General features: G+C 37.9%; 1 pseudogene; it reads right to left on the bottom strand.

Moving 5' to 3' along the window:
- Positions 1-16,019: 16,019 nt before the first annotated feature.
- On the bottom strand, positions 16,020-17,717 carry LOC112396124 (uncharacterized protein C2orf78-like; annotated as a pseudogene).
- Positions 17,718-22,463: the final 4,746 nt, after the last annotated feature.

Genomic DNA, 22,463 nt, shown 5'->3' with positions numbered 1-22,463 from the left:
TCTCTGCATGGATAATCCTACATGTTATAAGCGTCAAAGGGAAGAGTCATTAAAAGCTTAGGTAACTTGCGAAAGTTCACATAGCTAAAAAGTGGAGAACAGGAATGAACAAATTGCTACTAAATTCTTGTGAGTGACAGATTCCTCAACACAACAGTGAGTTAAATAATGTTAATGCATTTCCTTTTCATCTCAAATAAATCTAAAGGGACCCAATTTCCTTCTAATTTATTTCCCTGCAATACTTAGCATCCGGTGTTCTTTTCAAATTCCATTGTGTCTGTATTCCAACCAGCAGAAAAGATGAAACTAAAGTATGTTACTCTGGTATGAACTCTCTCTAGAAGTTGGACACAATGCTTCTTCTTACATTCTACTGGTAGTACTTAGTCACATGACATTCTACCTTCAAGGGAATCTGGAAAATGCTGTGTTTTAATTTTTCCTCCTGGGGAGCTATTGCTCAGGTAAAAATTGCAGATTTAATTACTACATAGAAATTGGAAAATAGATACTAAGACAGAAATAACAACCTCTACTTCAGGGATACACTAAAAAAGGTAAAGTTTAGAAAACTTAACTGAATACATCAGTTAGATTCCTGGAGAACTTCAGCATTAAATGGAGAAGCTGAAGGAAATGAGTCAAAAAACATATTCAGATATCCTAGCAGACTAGGATAGGTCTGAGACTTATCATTGTTATCATCATGAGTACATTAATGGGGTGAATATTGAGGCTTAACAGTAGGTTGGGCACACTGAAAAATGAATATTCTTGGTAGGAACTTGGTGTACGTAATACACACAACTCTGTTGAAGAGAAACATGGAGAAATCTGGAGAGCTATAACTAGATATGTCAAGGCATCAATTTAGTTCAACCCTCACTTTAACACCGCTACAAATAAACCAAGCATAATGAAACGATGATTATTTACTTATTAAATGTTTGCTCAAATTACAAAAGGATTTATCTCAAGGATTCTGTAAATAATGAACTCCCCTAGTGCACTTAAAATATAATTCATTTTAAGACATTGAATTTGCAGGAACTTTTCAGAAACATATTTATGAGGTAAGCAAGATGTACCTAAATCTCAGGAATAGAAAGGAGTGATTGGCACAAAGAGGATCATTGCAGGTAAATATTTAGATTTGAGGAGAGAAACTAAGTGTTTATGTTCTGAGGGAGCTCCTTTAGGGAGAAAGGTTTTTATATAAGGTGCTTACCTTGAATAGTTTTTAAGAATACCTGAAAAGAATCTTCAAATAGAATTCTCCTGAATGTTCTTGGTTCTATGTCAAAGCTAATTCTCAAATGTATACTTCCATATAATTTTGAAAAAAAAGTTGTGAATGATGAAGAGGTTTTATAAATTGCCTCACAGACCTGACTTATGTGAGAGGAGAATAGAGAGACAAATCATCACACTGTCCTGCCTATATATTTCCTGTTTTACAGGGATACATAGATACATAAAAACATACATACATACCATTCACCTAGAAACATTTGCAAATTAAAATTGAATCAGAGATTCAATAACTGGCTTTGAATCCTTAGGATGTATACGACAGTCCTTACATTTGTAAGTCAAAGACAGTGCCTTTTGCCCCAAAGGTAACCTGGTCTCATCCTCAGTCTAATTCTGTGTTTAAACTTTTTGCTGAAATCTAGACACATTGATTTACTAGAAGAGTCTCTTTAGCACCTCCCCAAAACCCTATCCTTCATATCTGTCATTTTAGTTTGGTGAAACCTGCAATTTCATCATTACAAATGTATGGCTTTAGTTTAAGCACAATGGGATATTTTACCTTTATATGAAGGTTTCTAGTAATAGAACATAGAAATCTTGCCACCTATTTACACCTTAGTTACCAAAGGAAGAACTAAAGTACCTGAAGATGGTGTATAAAGGGTATAGAAATATGAACTGCGAATATATTTCTGCTTCCATACTGTACTTGATATTCAGAGAGTAAATTGCAAATTGTTTAAGAGTCTCCTCAGCAGAGTTTCCTCTAGGCTATTTCTTTTCTTTTTAATTAACTTTTTAATGAGGTATAATTGACATTTAACATTACATTAGTTTCAACTGTACAACATAATGATTTGATATTTGTATACACTGAAAGATGATCACCATAATAAGTCTAGATAACATCCATCGCCATATATAGTTACAAAAATATTTTTCTTGTGATGGAACTTATTATTTTTATTTAAGTATCCTTGATATACAATATTATATCAGTATCGGGTATAAAACATAGTAATTAAATATTTTTATAGATTATACTTCACAAAAAGTTATTACAAAATATTTACTATATTAACTGTGCTGTATATCAAATTATTGTAACATTTATTCCGTACCTAGTACTTTGTACCTCTTAATCCCCTGCACCTATTTTGCCTGGACCCCCACCTCACTGTCCTCTAGTAAAACACTAGTTTGTTCTCTGTATCCATGAATCTGTTTCTGTTTTGTTATATTTGTTCATTTGTTTTATTTTTTATTCCATACATAAGTGAAAATATATAGTATTTGTTTTTATCTGTCTGACTTATTTAACTAAGTATAACACACTCCAGGTCCATACATGTTGTCACAAATAGCATAATTTCATTCTTTTAGATGTCTGAGTAATATTCCAGTGTGTGTGTGTGTGTGTGTATGTGTGTGTGTGTGTGTGTGTGTGTGTGTGTGTGTGTGTGTGTGTGTATAACATCTTCTTTATCTGTTTATCTGTTGATTTACAGCACTCAGGTTCCATATCTCAGCTATTATAAATAATGCTGCTATATCAATTGAGGGTGCATATATCTTTTCAAATTAGTGTTTTCATTTTCTTTGGATAAACACTGAGGAGAGAAAATGCTGAGTCTCATGATAGTTCTATATGTAATTTTTTGAGGACTCCCCATACTGTTTCCATATTGGCTGCACCAATTTACTTTATCACCAACAGTGCAAGAGGATTCTCTTTTCTCCACATTCTTGCCAGCATGTGTTATTTCTTGTCTTTCTGATGATAACCATTCTGACAGGTGTGGGGTCACAGCTCATTGTGGTTTTGATTTGCATTTCCCTGATGATTAGTAATGTTGAGCATCTTTTCATGTGCCTGTTGGCCATTTTTATGTCTTCTTTGGAAAACATGCCTATTCAGGTCCTCTGCCCATTTTCTAATCTGGTTATTTGGTTTTTCGGATGTTGAGTTGTTTATATATTTTGAATAGTAAACTTTTATCGGATGTCATGTTTGCAAATATCTTCTCCCATTCAGTAGGTTGTCTTTTTTGATTTGTTGATGGTTTCCTTAGATGTGCAAAATCTTTTAAGTTTAATTAGGTCCCATTTATTTTTGCTTTTGTTTCCCTTGCCTAAGGACACAGATATAAAATATATTGCTAACACCAATGTCAAAGAGCATCCTGCCTATGTTTTCTTCTAGGAATTTTAGGGTTTCAGGTCTTACAGGTTTTCAGGTCATACATATAAGTCTTTCATCCATTTTGAGTTCATTGTGGTACATGGTGAAAGAAAATGTTTTAGTACCATTTTTTACATGTAACTATACAGTTTTAGTGGCACTACTTATTGAAGAGACTGTCTATTTTTCATTATATATTCTTACCTCATTGTTGTATATCCATTGACCATATGTGCATGGGTTTATTTCTGGGTTCTCTATTCTGCTCCATTGATCTATGTGTCTACTTTTGTTCCAGTACCACACTATTTTGATTACTATAGCTTTTACTATACTCTGAAATCAGGGAGTGTGATACCTACAGGTTTATTCTTTTTTCTCAAAATTACTTTGACTATTCAGGGTATTTTGTGGTTTCACACAAATTTAGGAATATTTTTATTTAGTCCTGTGAAAAATGCCCTTGTTATTTTGATAGGGATTACATTGGATCTGTAGATTGCTTTGAGTAGTATGAACATTTTAACAATATTAATTCTTCCAGTACATGAACACATAATATCTTTCAATTTATTTTTATTTTCTTCAATTTCCCTCATCAATTCTTATCAGTTTTAGAGTACGGTTCTTTTACCTCCTTGGTTAAATTTATTCCTGGGTATTTTATTCCTTTTTATATAATTTTATAAGGGGTTGTTTTCTTGATTTTTCTTTCTGTTTATTGTTAATGTGTAGAAATGCAGCAGATTTCTGTATATTAACTTTGTATCCTGCAACTTAACTGAATTCACTGACTAGTTCTGATAGTTTTTTGGTGGTGTCTTTAGGGTTTTCTATATATAATATTATGTCATCTGGAAATAGTAACAGTTTTACTTCCTCCCTTCCAACTTGGGTGCCTTTTCTTTTCATTTCTTGTCTGATTACTGTTACTAAGACTTCCATTACTATGTAAAATTGAAGTAGTGAGAGTGGGCATGTGTCTTATTCCTGATATTAGAGGAAAAGCTTATAGCTTTTCACCCTTGAGTATGATGTTAACTTGTCATAAATGACTTTCATTATGTGGAAGTAGGTTCCCTCTATAACAGCTTTGTTGAGAGTTTTAAACATGAATGGATGTTGAATATTGTGAAATGTCTTCCATGCATGTATTAAGATGATCGTATGATTTTTATATTTCATTTTGTTAATGTGGTACATCACATTGATTGTTTTTTGGTTATTGAACCATCCTTGCATCCCTGGAATTAATCACACTCAATTATGATATATGATCCTTTTTATATATTGTTGAATTTAGTTTGGTATTATTTTGTTTGTGATTTTTGCATCTGTGTTTATTAGAGATTTGGTCTGTAGTTTTCTTTCTTGGTAGTGTCTTTGTCTTGTTTTGGTATCACATATGCTGGTCTTGTAAAATGAGTTTGGTAGTACTCCTCTCTCTTCAATTTGTTGAAATAGTTTGGGAAACTGTCTTTAAATATTTGCTAGAATTCCTCTGTGAAGACTTCTGATGCTGGACTTTTGTTTGTTGGGAGTTTTTGATTACTGATTTAATTTTTTTACTAGTAATTGGTCATTCATATTTTCTATTTCTTCCTGATTCAGTCATGGGAGATTATACATTCTAGGAATTTATCCATTTCTTCTAGGTTGTTCAGTTTGTTAGTGTGTAACTGTCTATAGTGTTCTCTTATGGTTGTGCTTTTGTGATATCAGTTGTAATGTCTCCTTTTTAATTTCTAATTTTATTTTGGGACGTCTTCTTTCTTTACCTGGAGGAGTCTGGCTAAATGTTTATTGATTTTGTTTATCTTTATAAATAACTGGCTGTTAAATTTATTGATATTTTCTATTACTCTTTGGTCTCTATGTATTTCCACTCTGGCCTTTATTATTTCCTTCCTTCTGCTCACTTTGGGCTTTTTTTTCCTCTACTTTTTCTAATTCCTTTAGGTAGAAAGTTGGGTTGTTTATTTGAGATTTTTCTTTTCTTGAAGTAGGACTGTATCACGATAAACTTCGCTCATAAACTTCCCTCAAAACATTTGACTACAGACCTAGGCCATGAAAGGTTTCATCTTTGTTTACTACTCTAGAAGTTTTTACTTTTGCTTAATAGTGGCTTTACTAAGATGAAATTCACATTCCATACAATCTACCCATTTAATTGTTTAGAGAACAATTAAGGTTTCTTTTTATATTTAAAGATTTACATGTATATACAGATATGGGCTACCATCATCACAGTCCATTTAGATCATTTTTGTCACTTCAAAAAGAAACTCCATACAATTTAGCTATCACTCTTCTAATTCCCGATATCCCCAAGCCATAAGCAACCACAAATTTACTTTTAGACACAATTAATTTACCTATTTTGGACATTTAATAAAAATAGAATCAAATAGTATATGTAATTTGTTACTGATTTCTTTTCACTAAACAATATTTTCAAGGCTTTCCTATGTTATAATATTTATCAGTACTTTCTAGGTTTCTGTGACTGAAAATATTTAATTGTATAGATATAAACATTTTGTTTATCCATACATCATTTGATGGATATTTAGAAGTCTTTGTTTTTCATTTTACCTTTTATATTTATATTTACCATCCATCTGAAATTGAATTAGGTGGTGATATAAAGTAGAAATTCAAGACTTGTTTTTTTTTTTCCTTATGGATACTGAATTGATGCAGTACCATTTATTGAAAAGGTCATTCTTTCCTCACTACATCAATATTAGGAAGTTTGTTTGTTGTTTTACTCTTCTGTTGCTGTTTTTTATCATGCACCAGGTCATCTATATGTGTGTTTGTGACCTCTTTCTTCTGTCTCCCCTGTATTTTTTTTTTACATCTTTATTGGAGTATAATTGCTTTACAATGGTGTGTTAGTTTCTAGTGTATAACAATGTGAATCACTATAGGTACACATATATCACCATATTCTCTCCCTCTTGCATCTCCCTGCCACACTCCCTATACCAATATTCTAGGTGGACACAAAGGATCAGGCTGATTTCCCTGTGCTATGTGGCTGCTTCCCACTAGCTATCTATTTGATATTTGGTAGTGTATATATGTCCATGTCACTCTTCCATTTCGTTCCAGCTTACCCTTCCCCACCCTGCATCCTCAGGTCCATTCTCTATGTCTGCATCTTTATTTCTGTCCTGCCCCTAGGTTCTTCAGAACCATTCTTGGTTATATTTAGATTCCATACATATGTGTTAGCATACGGTATTTGTTTTTCTTTTTCTGACTTACTTCACTCTGTATGACAGTCTGTAGGTCCATCTACCTCACTACAAATAACTAACTTTCGTTTCCTTTTCTGGCTGAGTAATATTCCATTGTATATATGTGCCACATCTTCTTTATCCATTCATCTGTTGAGGGACACTTAGGTTGTTTCCATGCCCTGGCTATTGTAAATAGAGGTGCAATGAACATTGTGTTACATGACTTTTTCTGAATTATGGTTTTCTCAGGGTATATGCCCAGTAGTGGGTTTGCTGGGTCATATGGTAGTTCTATTTTTAATTTTTTAAGGAACCTCCATACTGTTCTCCATAGTGGCTCTATCAATTTGCATTCTCACCAACAGTGCAAGAGGGTTCCCTTTTCTCCAAACCCTCTCCAGCATTTATTGTTTGTAGATTTTTTGATGATGGTCATTCTGACTGGTGTGAGGTGATACCTCATTGTAGTTTTGATTTGCATTTCTCTAATGATTAGTGATGTTGAGCATCCTTTCATTGGTTTGTTGGTAATCTATACCTTCTTTGGAGAAATGTCTATTTAGATCTTCTGCCCATTTTTGAATTGGGTGGTTAGTTTTTTTGATATTGGGCTAAATGAGCTGCTTGTATATTTTGGAGATTAATCCTTTGTCAGTCGCTTCATTTGCAAATACTTTCTCCCATTCTGAGGATTATCTTTTCATCTTGTTTATGGTTTACTTTGCTGTGCAAATGGTTTTAAGTTTCATTAGGTCCCATTTGTTTATTTTTGTTTTTATTTCTATTTCTCTAGGAGGTGGGTCAAAAAGGATCTTGCTGTGATTTATGTCACTGAGTTTTCTGCCTGTTTTCCTCTAAGAGTTTGATAGTGTCTGGCCTTACATTTAGGTCTTTAATCCATTTTGAGTTTATTTTTGTGTTTGGTGTTAGGGAGTGTTCTAATTTCACTCTTTTACATGCAGCTGTCCAGTTTTCCCAACACCACTTATTGAAGAGACCTTCTTTTCTCCATTGTATATTCTTGCCTCATTTATCAAAGATAAAGTGACCATATGTGAATGGGTTTATCTCTGGGCTTTCTATCCTGATTCATTGATCTATATTTCTGTTTTTGTGCCAGTACCATGCTATCTTGATTAATGTATCTTTGTAATATAGTCTGAAGTCAGGGAACCTGATTCCTCCAGCTCCATTTTTTTTTTTCTCAAGATTGCTTTGGCTATTTGGGGTCTTTTGTGTTTCCATAGGAATTGTGAAATTTTTTCTTCTATTTCTGTGAAAACTGCTCTTGGTAGTTTGATAGATTGCATTGAACCTGTAGATTGCTATGGATCGTATAGTCATTTTCACAATGTTGATTTTTCCAATCCAAAATATGGTATATCTCTCCACCTGTTTGCATCATCTTTAATTTCTTTCATCAGTTTCTTATAGTTTTCTGCATACAGGTCTTTTCTCTCATTAGGTAGGTTTATTCCAAGGTATCTTATTCTTTTTGTTGCAATGGTAAATTGGAGTCTTTCCTTAATTTATCTTTCAGAATTTTCATCATTAGTGTATAGGAATGCAAGAGAATTCTGTGCCACACCCTATTTGCTGGCAGAGTTTCTGCTGAAATATTAACCTTATGGGGATGCCCTTGTATGATATTTGTTGCTTTTCCCTTGCTGCTTTTAATTTTTTTTCTTTGTACTTACTTTTTGATAGCTTGATATGTGTCTTGGCGTGTTTCTCCTTGGATTTATCCTGTATGGGATTCTCTGTGCTTCCTGGACTTGATTATTTCCTTTCCCATATTAGGGAAGTTTTCAACCATGATCTCTTCAAATATTTTCTCAGTCCCTTTCTATTTCTCTTCTTCTTCTGGGACCTCTATAATTTGAATGTTGGTACGTTTAATGTTGTCCCAGAGTTCTCTGAGACTGTTCTCAATTCTTTTCATTCTTTTTACTTTACTCTACTCTGCAGTAGTTACTTCCACTACTTTATCTTCCAGGTCACTTATCCGTTCTTCTGCCTCAGTTATTCTGCTATTGATCCCTTCTAGAGAATTTATAATTTCATTTACTGTGTTGTTCATCACTGTTTGTTTGCTCTTTAGTTCTTCTAGGTCTTTGTTAAACGTTTCTTGTATTTTTTCCATTCTATTTCCAAGATTCTGGATGATCTTTACTATCATTACTCTGAATTCTTTTTCAGGTAGGCTGCCTATTTCTTCTTCATTTGTTTGGTCTGGTGGGTTTTTACCTTGCTCCTTCATCTGCTGTGTACTTCTTTGTCTTCTCATTTTGCTTAACTTACTGTGTTTTGTGTCTCCTTTTCACAGGCTGCAGGTTCATAGATCCCATAGGCTTTGTTGTCTGCCCACAGTGACTAACGTTGTTTCAGTGGTTTGTGTAGGCTTCATGTTGGAGGGGACAGGTGCCTGTGTTCTGGTGGATGAGGCTGTATTTTCAGCAAATATTTGTATAACACCTTCTAAGTTGAAGGCACTGTTCTAGGAAGTAGGAAGAGAACAAAGTTCTTGCCCTTACATACTTTACATTCTAGTGGGGGAGAGAGGTGAATAAATAAGTCAATATATGGATTGTCAAGTAGTGGTAAATGCTTTGGAGAATAACAAAAGAAGATGAAGAGGTGAGGGAATGTGGTAGGTGATCAGGGAAGTCCCCTCTATTAAGATGTCGATTGAGCAGAGCCTTGAAGTGAGAAACAAGCCATTGGATATCTGGGAGAGTGGAGATGGGGTGGGTGGGTGTTTTCTGAAGCAGAAGGAATAGTATGTGCAAAGTCCCTGGGGCACGATTGTGCTTGGCATGTTTGAGGAATAGTAAGGAAGCCAGTGTGGCTGGACAGGGGAAAATGAGTGAGGGCAGGGCAGTAGAGGATGAGATCAGGGAGGCTGGCAGGGCAAATGAGGGAGGTGGATGATGTAGGTCCTTGTAAGTCATAGTTTGAACTTATAATTCAGTTGGAGAGACAGACTGATATTTATTTATGAAGAGTTCTCAATGCTATGCTAAAAACTTGGGCTTTATTCTGTGCTAAGTGAAGATGTTTAAGCAACAGAGCAATCCAGCCAAGTTTATATTTTAGAAAGGTAACAGCGTCACTATCCAAGACACATTGTACACTAAGTATATAGTATGTACATAGTATGCTGCTCTTCTATAAAATACAGGATATCTGTTACATACAAATACTTACATACAAGATACAAGTGTGAATGTAAGCACTTGGGAAATATCTGAAAGAACCACACAAGAAACTGGGAGAGTGGGACAACTTTCCATGTCCCGTATGATTGGAATTCTGAAGGGTACACACACGAACTAATGGACGTGTGCTACCAGCCTCCGGCTAAGGAGGGAAATTGCAGGCATCAGAATACTCTTTACTAATCAAGTGCGTTAATCTGCCTGCATGATGACGTCATCTCGTTGCGTGGTGACGCATGCGCAGTAGAAAGAGGTCCGCGAGCTGCATGGGCTTGTGCCTAGGCGCCTGTGGTTCGTGGCCTTGTGCTGGCACCGGGGGCACCGGGTTGGCAACTTTGTTACTCCTGGCGTTGGGTGGGCAGTATCTTGGGGGTGACGTGAGCCAGTCTCATCATACCTGTGGGCGCTGGGGTCAGCGTCGCGGTTTTTCCGGACGTTCGTTTGTCAGCACGAGGAAGGGCGGAAAGTACATCCCGGAAAGGTAATATGCCTTGGGCCCTGGGCGTTGCTGGTGGAGTTCAGAGCCCCTGGGCCTGAGCTTCGTCTCTTGTGCTGTCGCCTGTCACAGTTGCCTCCGCGCGCTGGCCCGTCCGCGCTGTGCTAGGGGGTATTGGTCGTCTCGCGGCTCAGTTCACAGTAGCTGAAAGGGACAGTGTGTGATGTTCTGCTTTCTCCCCATCGTTTTAAAAGGGAAGCTCTGGCCATTGCTCCATGGGTAAAATGTAGAGGGACTGCTTTTTAAGATTGGGACTGTCAATGTTGGGGACACTCCTTAATTACCAAAATGGAATTCCCTTCAGTTCCTCAAGCTGTGTTGTTTAGGCACAGAAAACGTGCGTAATAGTTACTGGAACTAAGTTTGAGTGAAAAAACGCACCGGTAGCGCCGAATTTTCCATTGAAACAGTTGATTTGTGTTGTCTCTAGGAATTATAAAGGCTGTACTGTTGCTTCCTAACCGGTGTCATTTGAGAGATCTACCTCTGTACGTTCAAATGATTAATTTTGAGGCTGTGCTCATGTGTATAGTAAACGCTTTAATTCCCTAAGACCTTCCTTTCCTCCATCTTATACCCCTTTAAGCCCGCTTCGGTTTATCTCCTGAATTTCTTCCGAATCTGTCAACTCTTCCTCAACATCCGAATACTGAACTTCCCTGTCTGTTGCAATTAGGTCCTAATTAGTGTCCATATATCTTGTTTCCTTCCAATCCATCCTGCACACAAGAAACCATAAAAGCAGGTTGGAACATTGCTCATAAACATCGCTCAAAAACATTCTTTTGAGAATAGAAAACAAACTGTTGGCCTTTAAGACTCTGCGTGGTCTAGAATCCTCTCTGCTTCTCTAGCCCTATCTTGTGCTACTATTGCCCTCACTTTCTATGCTTCAGATATACTGAATTAACCTTAGTTCTAACTCATCTTACAGAAGTCAGTTCAGATATTATTTTTCATTGTGATTCCTAGCATTAAGGAATTTTATTATTCGGGTTTTGTTTAAGGACTAAAACTAAATTATGAAGTGGAATAATTGAGTTTAAATTATTTCAGTCAACACGCATGTATTAATGATACCTTAGTAGTCCACACCGGGCTAGGTTCTCTCAGGGCTACAGAAGTTCTGGCCACCTCTGGTTTTAGATATCCCTTATTTGTTGAGACCGTTGCATTGTTTTGTTGCCTTTTATCTGTTTTCAAGATGGGAAAACAGGAACAAGGGAAGTATAGCTTATTACAAGGTGGGGTTGAATAAGTGGAGCAGCCAAACGCAAAGCAGAAAGAAGAGGGACCTACTATAGAGGGATATGATATCCATTTTCAAGGTGCATTCACCCTATGCAGGGAGACAGCCTAACATAAAATTTGCCTAACAAAAAATATATTAACAGGTGGAAAGACTATCTCCCAGTTGAACAGCGGATGCCTGGGACTCGTTTCATTGCTTTCAAAATTCCTTTTAAAAAGGTAAGCAAAAGTTAATACCGTATTCTTCCAGAAATCTGAATTCACCATATAGAGCCCTGGCTCCCAACCTCATCGTACTCCATTTTCCCTTTATATAGCAAATAATTTTTACTACCACTTTTGCTATCCAGAAACGGAATTCATAGATAAATACAACCTACTTTTGTACTTAATTTAAAACAACAACAATGGAATGCCCTAACTACAAATAAAGAATAAAGTAATTTATAAGAAACTAATATGTATCTCTGTATGTAAATGTTTGGGGATGACTATACTAGAAATAAAGAAATAGTCAGTTACTTGTACCATGAATGCAATAAACTATGGACTTTGATAATGATGTGTCAGTGTTGGTTCATGATTTCTCACAAAGGAAGCACACTGGTATGGCATGTTGATAATGGGGAAGGCTGTGTGGTTTGAAGGAGAGAGGGGATAAGTGGGAACGGTGTACTTTTAGCTCAGTTTTGCTGTGAATCTCAAACTGCTCTAAACTAGTCTCCTAATTTAAAAAGAAAAGTGTGTTGTTGGCACTTGAATAACCAAACAGATCAATTGAACAGAGTACATAAATAAGCCAAATACATAAAAGATTATTTAGCAGTGAAAACCATCCTTTATATAGGTAGATATTCAAGAAGTATTTATTTTTATGTCTATTTACAGGCACTCTGCTTGGAGCTGACAGTACAGCGGTAGGCAAAATTGATGTAGTCCCTGCTTTCTGGGAGTTTACAGTCTGGTTAGAAGACCAACATGAAATAAAGAAACAGAGAAATAAATATATAGAAGTGAGCTTATTTTCTTCCATCTAATCTCTCTGGAAGAAAGGATCGTAATACCTTTGTAAACTCCAGAGGAAGAAACTTTACTTTGAATCTCATATGTTAGCATCACAGGGTTTGAATAAATGGATAATATAATAAAGGATTTTAAACACATGTTCTTTCTTATTTTATTCTTTCTGACAGAGTTTTGAAAAGAATCTTGCTCCAGAAGAATGTATTTCCGCCTTGGATCTTTTTTAACAAACTCCAAGAATACAACGAAGAACTTGGGCTGATTATTGACTTAACATATGCTCGCTGCTATTATAAGCTACAGATAAATGGAACCCGTAATTGAAAATGACCTTCTTTCTGATACTGTAATAATTCATAGTAGTTCAGTAATTATCATCTTATGCTAAGGTGAATCCTGGCCTTCTTTCATGGGTTCAAAAAGGGAAGCTAGTCATTTCCTTAAATACACATTTGTAATTGCTGTTTCATAATGAGATTAAAGATATGAAGTGCACTATTGTATTTGGCAATAGGCTCTAGATATGCTTAAGAAGTGCTATAAGCTTCCATGTTCTATATTTTGAAAATGAAGTAAACTTTTAGTAAGAATAGTAGTAGCCTAAAAGGAAAGAAAGGTATGTCCATTATGTCTTTAGCACTTATTTTAAGCAGTTGCCTGAGCATGTTTAAGCATCGGGATAAAAGACAATTGTTCTCTAAGTTTTATGCTTTCTTTTTCTAATACCTTCTGATATAGTACAGAAACCCATATATTCTCTTGGCCCATGTAGGACATACCAGTGCAAAAGAATTATCCTTCTTCTGACCTGTTCTATAGCTTTGGGAGACAGTAACACCTAATGTTTGTTAATATTTGTATAGCAGTTTGCCATTTATAAGGTTCTTTCATATCCATTGACTTAGTTAATCTTCACAAGAGTCCTTTGCTGTTGAAGTGGAAGTAGTACTGATACCTGCTACTGAGTGCTTACTCTGCACTAAGCTCAGAGGATAGACAACTACAATTATGAATTTTACGGATGAAACTGAGTCTCGGACAAGGAAGAATTGAAATTTCAACTGAGTTATTCCTCTTTTTATTACTGTGGTAAAATATACATAAATCATATTTATTTTAACCATTTATAAATATGCAGTTCAGTGGCATTAAATACAGTCACCGTGTTGTATAACTATCACCACTGTCTGTAACCAAAACGTTTTCATCATCCTCAACAAAAACTCTGTAACCATCAAACAGTAACAACCCCATTATCCCTCCCACCGGCCCTTAGAAACCTCTATTCTATTTTCTGTCTTTATGAATTTGCCTATTCTAGGTACCTCGTGTAAGTGGAATCTACAATATTTATCCTTCTATGTCTGGCTTATTTCACTAAACCTGTTGTTTTCAAGGTTCATCCATGTTATAGCATGTAACAAAATACCATTCCTTTTTTGGCTTAATAAATCCCACTGTGTATATATACCATATTTTGTTATTCATCGGTTGATTGACACTTGGGTTGTTTCCACCTTGTAGCTATTGTGAATCTTGCTGCTATGATCATTGGTGTACAAATATTTGCTCAAATCCCTGCTTTCAGTTCTTTGAGATGTGCAGTGCAGGTAGTAGCAGAGTTGTTGGATCATACGGTAGCTGTACGTTTAATCTTTGAGAAACTGCCAAACTGTTTTCTACAGTGTCGTCTTGTTTTTAAACAATTATCACAGATTTTAAACATATACAAAAGTATACAAAATACTGTGAGTGTTCCTTGTATACCCATGAATTCATCCAGCTTTAATATTTACCAACTGATGGCTGTCATGTTTTATCTGTACCCCCACCTGTTTCACCCCATTCCATATTATCTTGAAGCAGCTCCGAGACAACATGTAATTACACCTATACATTTTAAAAAATTAATTAATTAATTATTATTATTTATTTTTTGGCTGTGTTTGGTCTTCGTTTCTGTGCGAGGGCTTTCTCTAGTTGCAGCAAGCGGGAGCCAGTCTTCATCGCGGTGCATGGGCCTCTCACTATCGCGGCCTCTCTTGTTGTGGAGCACAGGCTCCAGACGCACAGTCTCAGTAGTTGTGGCTCAGGGGCCTAGTTGCTCCGCAGCATGTGGGATCTTCCCAGACCAGGTCTCGAACCTGTGTCCCCTGCATTGGCAGGCAGATTCTCAACCACTGCGCCACCAGGGAAGCCCCAGCTATATATTTTGGTGTGTATATTTAAAATCTAGGACTTTTATTCCTTCATATCATTTTTTAATAGTAAACACCCAGTGACTGCTCAAATTTGCAGTTGTCTCCTAAATGTCATAAAAAATTGTTTTTAAGAATTTTGAGTTAGATCCAAATAAGGTCCACACTTTGCCGTTGATTGTTATGTCTCTGAAGTCTTCTTTAATCTCTAGGCTCTCCCTCCATGTCTCTCTCACTTTTTTTTTTCCTCCTTGACCTTTATTTTTAAACAAACCAGGTAATTTGTCCCATCTAGATTTTGATGATTATATTCACCTCTCTAAGTGAAGTGGCACAGGAATACTGGCCTTGCCTGTCATTGCCAGGATTAACTGAATAGTTCATTAGCTGCCCTGGTGCTCAGGTGTTGAGTACATGGTGATTTACATACCAGGCCCTATTCGTGGGCCTCTTGATGCAGCAGTTCCCTTGGCTCTGCCCCTGTCGTCAGCTGCCCCTAGGATAACTCTGAGCCCTAGCCACCTCTCTCGTAGATTTCCCAATCCCCCGACTATAATCACACCTGAATAAGGCAACTCAAACCTTTCAGAGGTGTGTCCTGAACCTCTTGTTTTCTTAAATACTTATCTGGTGGCTGTGAGACTTAAGGCCAGCCTCCCCAAGAGACCTTTTCTATTTCTCCTAGTAAACCTAGAGTCACCTTCTGTCATCTTCAACTCTACTCAAATTTGGTTCTTTCAACTCTGACCTCTGACCCTGCTTTTTACTTCTGCATTTCATCCTCACTCCTGCTTCCTTTCATAAATCCATAAATGTCTTTTGGCCTTCCTGGCCCTGGGCCAAGTTCCTTCCTCTTTCCTCAGTTTTTACCCCTTCATTCTCCCATCCAACTTTCAGTCCTTCCTTTCTCATGCAGACTTTGATTCCAACCCCATCAAAAACAAAACAAAACAAAAAACATGCCACAGTTAGCAGCAACTCAAAATTCAAAAGGTTTATTACTCATCTATTAATTCTATTACATTTTTTATTCAGTTTTATTGTTATAAAATATACCAATATAAATAAATTTATGCCTATCTTGTCTATATATGGAAGAACAGCTGGTCCCCAGGGTGGCACCAACAATCCTAGTAGCTGTTACTTTAAAAATCCGTAGTAGTCAACAATTTCCATTTCTTTTTCCCTCTCAATGAAAAATTGCAGTTTCCCCAAAGAGGTGTATTTGGCAGCATTCTCACGTTGTTGTTGGGCCCGCCTCTTCATGGCCTCCCGCTCTGGCCTCTGCTCTTTTTCGATGGGCTTTGACATTACTGCCTCAGGAACATTGCATTCCCTCCGTGGAACTGGTTGCTTGCTGAAGTCTTGGAGTAGAAATGCGGTTTGGAGCTTGGCTGGGGACTGGCACTTAGTCACAGCAGGGGGAACAGGCTTCCGCTGGAGAGAAGTGCAAGATGAAGTTTTGTAGGGTGCAGACCTAGGAGCAGCAGACTGAGGGACACTAGGCTGGGTACGGTCGGTCCAACCCACTTAGGTTCGGTTGGTCACAGTTGGCTGAGCTGGTTTGGCAGGACCTGGCAAAGAGACAGGAGCTGGCTGGGAAGAACTGACTGCAGCAGGTTGAGCTGAGTTAGTAGAAGCAGAGTGGGCACGGTCAGCATCAGCAGGCTGATGTGAGGCCAGAGACTGTGGCCTCCGAGGAGTAGGTCGAGCTTGGGGCTTCTCCCAGGCAGAAAAAGGCAGAGGTATCAACTTGACCTTCCCAGGAGGCAGCAGCTCATACTGGGATGGAGATGGACACTCTTTTTCAGCACTGCTGTCTGGTTTCTGGGCTTCGACTTGAGTTTTCTCAGGACCCTTACCCTAACGTGGGGTATTCCGCCATGGCTGGATAGCTGGGGGTGGCTGGGGGTCTTTAGGTTTGCTTGAATCTCCCAAGACCCGACAGGAGGAGAGCCCAGTTCTCTTATCATTCTTCTTCCCCAGTGCATGAAAAACCTTCACACACTCCAGCATGCGCATGCCTATGGAGGTTCGAGGCTTTTTGAAGCTCTCTTGGATAAGCTCAGTTTGGTGTTCCTTTCGCTTCGTCTGGGGAATTGTTGGCTTCTCTCCTGCCTTGACTTTGTTCCCTGACTGCTTATTCTCTTCAGCCTTCTTTCTTCCTCTGGTCCTTTTGGTCTTTTCCTGCCCATGGCTCTTCATTTTCCTGATCTTTCTGGATGCAGCTTTCTGAGGTTTGCCTTTAGAATCCTTGGCCGTGTTCACAGGAGCCCTGTCACTGACTGCAGCATTGCATAGAACCACTTCTCCCCCTAACAGGCACTCTGGATTCTTTGGCTAGATTTTGGCCTTGGGAACACCACTGATAGGCTCAGAGGCTTTATGTTTGTTCTTCCTGGGTTGATCAGAGGGAACCTTTATGACATTTGGCTTTTCCTGCACCTGATTCACCTTAATGGCTCTGTTGTCTTTGGCTTTGATCACGTTGGGACCTTTTGATTGATCAAAATCTTTCAAAGAATTAAAGAGCTGGGGAAGGTGAATATCCTCCGCCAATGTAGTAATGTCTGCAAAACCACTGCTAGATTCCATCCCATTTTCAGGTGTCCCTAGGTCCTCAAGACTCAGGCTGTTCTTTCCCAGATCAGCATTTTCAGAACGAGGCTTCTCCTCTTGGCTGCGGGAATCAGTGCAGGCCAGGAGCTGGTGAATATCAGGGATTTCTTGAAAACTTGTTTCTGTGATGGGTTGAGCAGACACAGGGCAGTACATTCCAGAGGTGGAAGCTGGTGGTTGGATATTTGTGGGCTGAATCTTCCTCAGTACCATTACCATTTCTGGTTGCACAGAGGCCCTACTTCATGTGTATGACACAGAGCCATAGGATTGCAGGAAGGAGCCAAATTCTCCATACAGTAAATACCCCAATGTGCCTTAGTTATAGTAATATACCTGGCTTCCTTCCTGGTAGGGAAGTGACAGGCTGTGTCCCTGATTTGGAATTTGAGATGGTGTTCCCTGAGCAAGCCTGGCAGAAAGTAATGGATATAGAGGGACCATGTTTTTTTTTTTTTTTTGCCGCGCCACGTGGCCCTGGCAGTGAAAGCACCAAGTCCTAACCACTAGACCGCCAGCGAATTCCCTCAATGTGGAATTAGACATGTGGGGCTTGACTTTTTCTTTTTCTTCTTAGGTAGTTAAGATCTAAAAACTAATTGTAAATTTAGGGGCAAAATAAATCTAATGAAAAACTTTAAAAAGTTTCTTTTCTTACCTGACACGGTCAGAGAAGAAGAGAAAACATCAACTGCAGATACAAGGGTTAAGGAGGCAACACCAGAGGATGTCTGAGTGGCTGCAGCTGAACGGCGCATGTGTCCAGTACAAAGGTCACTGGTTACTGCTCATTGGTCACTTATATGATATAGGAGAATGATGTCACAAAGCAGGCAGTTTCAAGGTATGAGATAGCCAATAGGGAGGTCCGATCCCAAACAGGAAGGTGGGGTTGGGTGGACAGAGTGTAGGAGAGCTAAAACAACACCTAAATTTCTGAGCTCTGGGGAGGAAATCCTAGAAGACAGATTTACCTCCCCCAGGCTCTTATATTAGGGGAATCATTGCAACATTTCTTACAGACATTCATTAATATAATTTACTAACAGTTACCTATATCTTACACAGTATTATATTTTATGTATCATATACTTAGAGCTATATATATCTTATTTAATTAATATCCTTAGGAAGGCAAGAGCCATCTAGTTTGAACTATTACAGTTGTTCTGAAATCATATCTGTCTAATTAGTGAACTTTTAGCAGCTTTTAAGGAGCAAAAGTAAGGATTAAGAAGCTCTTTTTGTAACTTGGTTAAAGTGTAGGGTGAAGTTCGTTGAGTGTACCTTGTGGAGAGTGTTGTGGTCCAAGGCTCTTCTCTTTTAATTTCGTCTCCTTGACTCCTACCTTCCTTGGGCTGGGCCAGGCTGGGCCAGGTTGGACTTGCGACTTACGTTTCTCTTCTGCTTTCCTTTTTTTTTTCCATTATGGGCATTGTTTCTAGGACAAGCCTTGATCTTGCATTCTTACCCTCATGGATGTTACTTCCTGTCAAATTCAAGCAGCAGGAGTCTTCTTTTCAGTGCTTGATACTTCACAAAATAGACTCTGCCCGTTGGACGCAAATACCAGAGAGCTAGGAGACAGAGCTGGTTGCAGACATTTCCTCTTCCAGCCTTTGGTTGCAATTATTTTGCCCATAATTTGGTAGTTCTGATTCCTTGGGCCACACAGGTATCCTGCCATCTAGCTCTTTTATATATGAGAGACATTCTGAATACTGTCCCTTTTTCTTTGCACAGAAGTATATACAGTGTGGCAGTTACTGTAATCTCCTCCCCCTTGCAAACAGCCACTCTAGAATCTTGGACCTCTAGGATTCTCTGTCTTGCATGCTTGGGTGCAAGGCCAAGCAAAATGAAGAGGAGAATAATTAGAGAAGGAAGAGGACATTCGTGGAGAACTGGGAGCAGATAAGGTGAAAGGGCACAGGAGAAAAGAGATTCATGTCGATTTTTTGGTTTCTGTGGGAAACAAGTTGACACACTTTGGCCTCATTTTGTATTACCAGAACAGACAGTCATAGATGTAAGTAGCTCGATAGTGCAGCAACTGCCATGAATTCTGTACACTAAAGGGAACAGTTTTACATATATTTCTCATTTTGTTTTATGTCATATTACCATATTAATAGGATTCACTGGTATGTTTGTAGAATACAGATTATTTTAAATGCTCTGGTTTTGTCTACATGGTTATTTCCTTGTCATATTTTTAAGGGCTCCAACATTGTAAGACATATTGCATGTTTTTGTCTTGATGATTATTTTTCTTGAAGCATCATGAACGAACATGACCTGTTGGATTTTGTGGAGAAACTTTAGAAAGGGTCTGTGAAAAAGGCATTGCGGCGAGTCGCATTATGCACCCAAGCATAAGGAGCAGATATCTGCCATCAGCCCAACTTGGCCTGGGTGACCTCTGTTTTAGTTCCCGTGGTTAGTGCTTTGCTCCCTAACCACTCTTGTGACTGTGATAATGTGAGTAAGGGCTGAGTTGCTAATGATTTATATGTGAGGTAAGCTGGTTTGAGGGAGGAAATCTATGGATCTAGTCATTTTCCTTGGTGGTGAGCTTTCAGGGAGGGGTGCAAAGATTGATCTTTCTGGGGCTTTTCTAGTATCAGGAAGATATCCCATAGATGGGACCTCCAAAGACACACATTTAATATTTAGGCCTGTTTTTCCTATTATGAGATACGAGTTTTTTTACTGATGGGGATGATGCTTACCTGAGAAGAAATTGTGAAAGGTGTTGTAGTATAGAGATGTGGCTTAAGCTTTTAAGTGTTTTTCAAGATTTTTCCCCTAAGCTTCCTACTTCAGATGGCCTACTTACATGATACTAATATGTGATGTGAGGCTAACAACTTACTAAATACCTGCAAGCCAGATCAGTGTCTCTTTTCTCTATATTTCCATGGAAATCAAGGGACCCATAGGCACTGCAGGTTAGGGTGGGTGGTGTGAGATTGGGGGGAGTGTGGTAAGACACATTTTGGTATCAGTAAAATGTTTACATATTAAAATATTCAGTTCCAACATTCAATTCTATTTAGTTAGGCAAACCGTTAGTTAGGCTTTTCCTGGTTCCGAGCCTATGTAACTTATTTTCTCTCCCTAGTTCCAGCCATTTAAATTTAGCTTGCAGGCCCAGCATCATCTTAACCTCTAAAAGAATCTTACATGTAGGAGGAAGAAACTAAAGAGCTCTATTTCAACACTTAGGAACATGAGGCCCTACCCTGACCTAAACCTTTATTCTTGCAGTTAGGGTATTGTCTTGTCCCGTATACCCACTTCCTGCATTTTGAACCCATCAGGTTAACTGAGACAGGTCTTGGTGTAACATCCCCAGTTCATCTATCCCTGAGGCTGTCCTTAATTCCTCCCATTGTCATACTTTGATTTAATTAAATACTGGAATCCCTCAAACACTTGCATGGTACCTGAGGCCTTATGAGATACTGGTAGATTTTGTTAGTGTCAAATACTTAGCTGTCTGATTCTCCAAATATCCCTTGCTCCTATGTTTTCCATCCCAGCATACTACATACCCATTAAGGCATTATTTCATCTCATATTGGACCCACTCCCATCCAGAGGCCTACTCTTTGCTAGTTTCCGTACTTTCTGGAAACCCCGTTATGGCCAGGTCTGGATCTTTTTGTGTTCCCACCCAAAGCCTGTATCTTTTAGCAAGCTGGAACTATAAGACCAACATAGATTTTCTAGTTTCTGATGGATTTATGTCACAATTTGTGCATTGTCATGTCTATAGATATTTGTATCATTTGTACTTTTTGGCCATTACATGCCTATTGGATATTTTTCATAAATTGTAAAACAATATTTTATGACTTAGCACCAAGTTGAATGTGCCTAATTGTAAGTTTGTGAACTAGGTTGTGCTAACTTGTATCTTTTCTTTATCCAAGTAGTAATTGACTACTATTGTCCCATTTGTAATTATGTGGAAGTTTTCAGAATTGTAAATAAATGCTTGTGGATTGAAACTTGTTTAGACTATTGACTGTCCCAGATATGTTAAAGCTACTGAACTTTTTACTCATTCATTCATTCATTCAATAATTCTGACCTTCCTGACTCAGTTTACCCAGCTCAAATTGTTGTGAAGAAGATTACTAACAGTGTATGTCAGATACTTTCAGAAATTAGAAACTGAAAAGTAAAACTAACAAAAAACATAGGTTATTATAAGTAACAATGGAATTTAGTATGCTAGTATACCTTCAGACCTACTGTAGGACATGCTGTTCTTTGCTGTTCCACTTGTGGCAGGATTCATAGTTTTTCTAACAGGCACAGATTCCTATGCCTGATACTGTGAGGAAATGTTATACTTGAGCTCCACTCTTATCTCTCTCAGGCATATTTTGGTATTGTCTAAAATGTAAATCCATACTGTCAACCTCCAGCATGATACCAGGCACATAATAGAAACCCAATAAATGTTTCACTGTGAGTGGAGTATAAGTTGATAGAGTATCTTTGAAGGTTGATTAGGCAGATTAGATGGATTGAAAATCCTTCAATATTTTAAGTTTGCATCTCTTTCATTCCAGAATTTCTATGTCTAGAAATTTGTATATAGCTATACACATGTATAAAGAGGTTCACATTGCAGCCTATCTATAACAGAGGACAAAAACAAACAAACAAAACAAACAAAATACCCCCAAACTGAAAACAACTAAAAGTCCGTCAATATTGGACTGGCCATGTAAAGTATGTAATGTGACGCAGCTATTAAAGAGAATGGAATGGATGTATGCAAAAATTGACTGGCAAAATCCCTATCCAAGACAGATTGTAGACTATGTATAGTATGCTGCTCTTGTATAAAATACAGGATCTCCATTACGTAGAAATACTTACATACAAGATACAACAAGTGTGAACGTAAGCACTTGGGAAATATCTGAAAGAACCACACAAGATACT

This window comes from Neophocaena asiaeorientalis, unplaced genomic scaffold (genome assembly GCF_003031525.2).
Source record: "Neophocaena asiaeorientalis asiaeorientalis breed wild unplaced genomic scaffold, Neophocaena_asiaeorientalis_V1.1 scaffold195, whole genome shotgun sequence".
In the NCBI taxonomy this organism is placed as follows: domain Eukaryota; kingdom Metazoa; phylum Chordata; class Mammalia; order Artiodactyla; family Phocoenidae; genus Neophocaena; species Neophocaena asiaeorientalis.
Note: the sequence above shows the minus strand (reverse complement) of the source record. Positions and strands in the feature narration are given on the sequence as shown.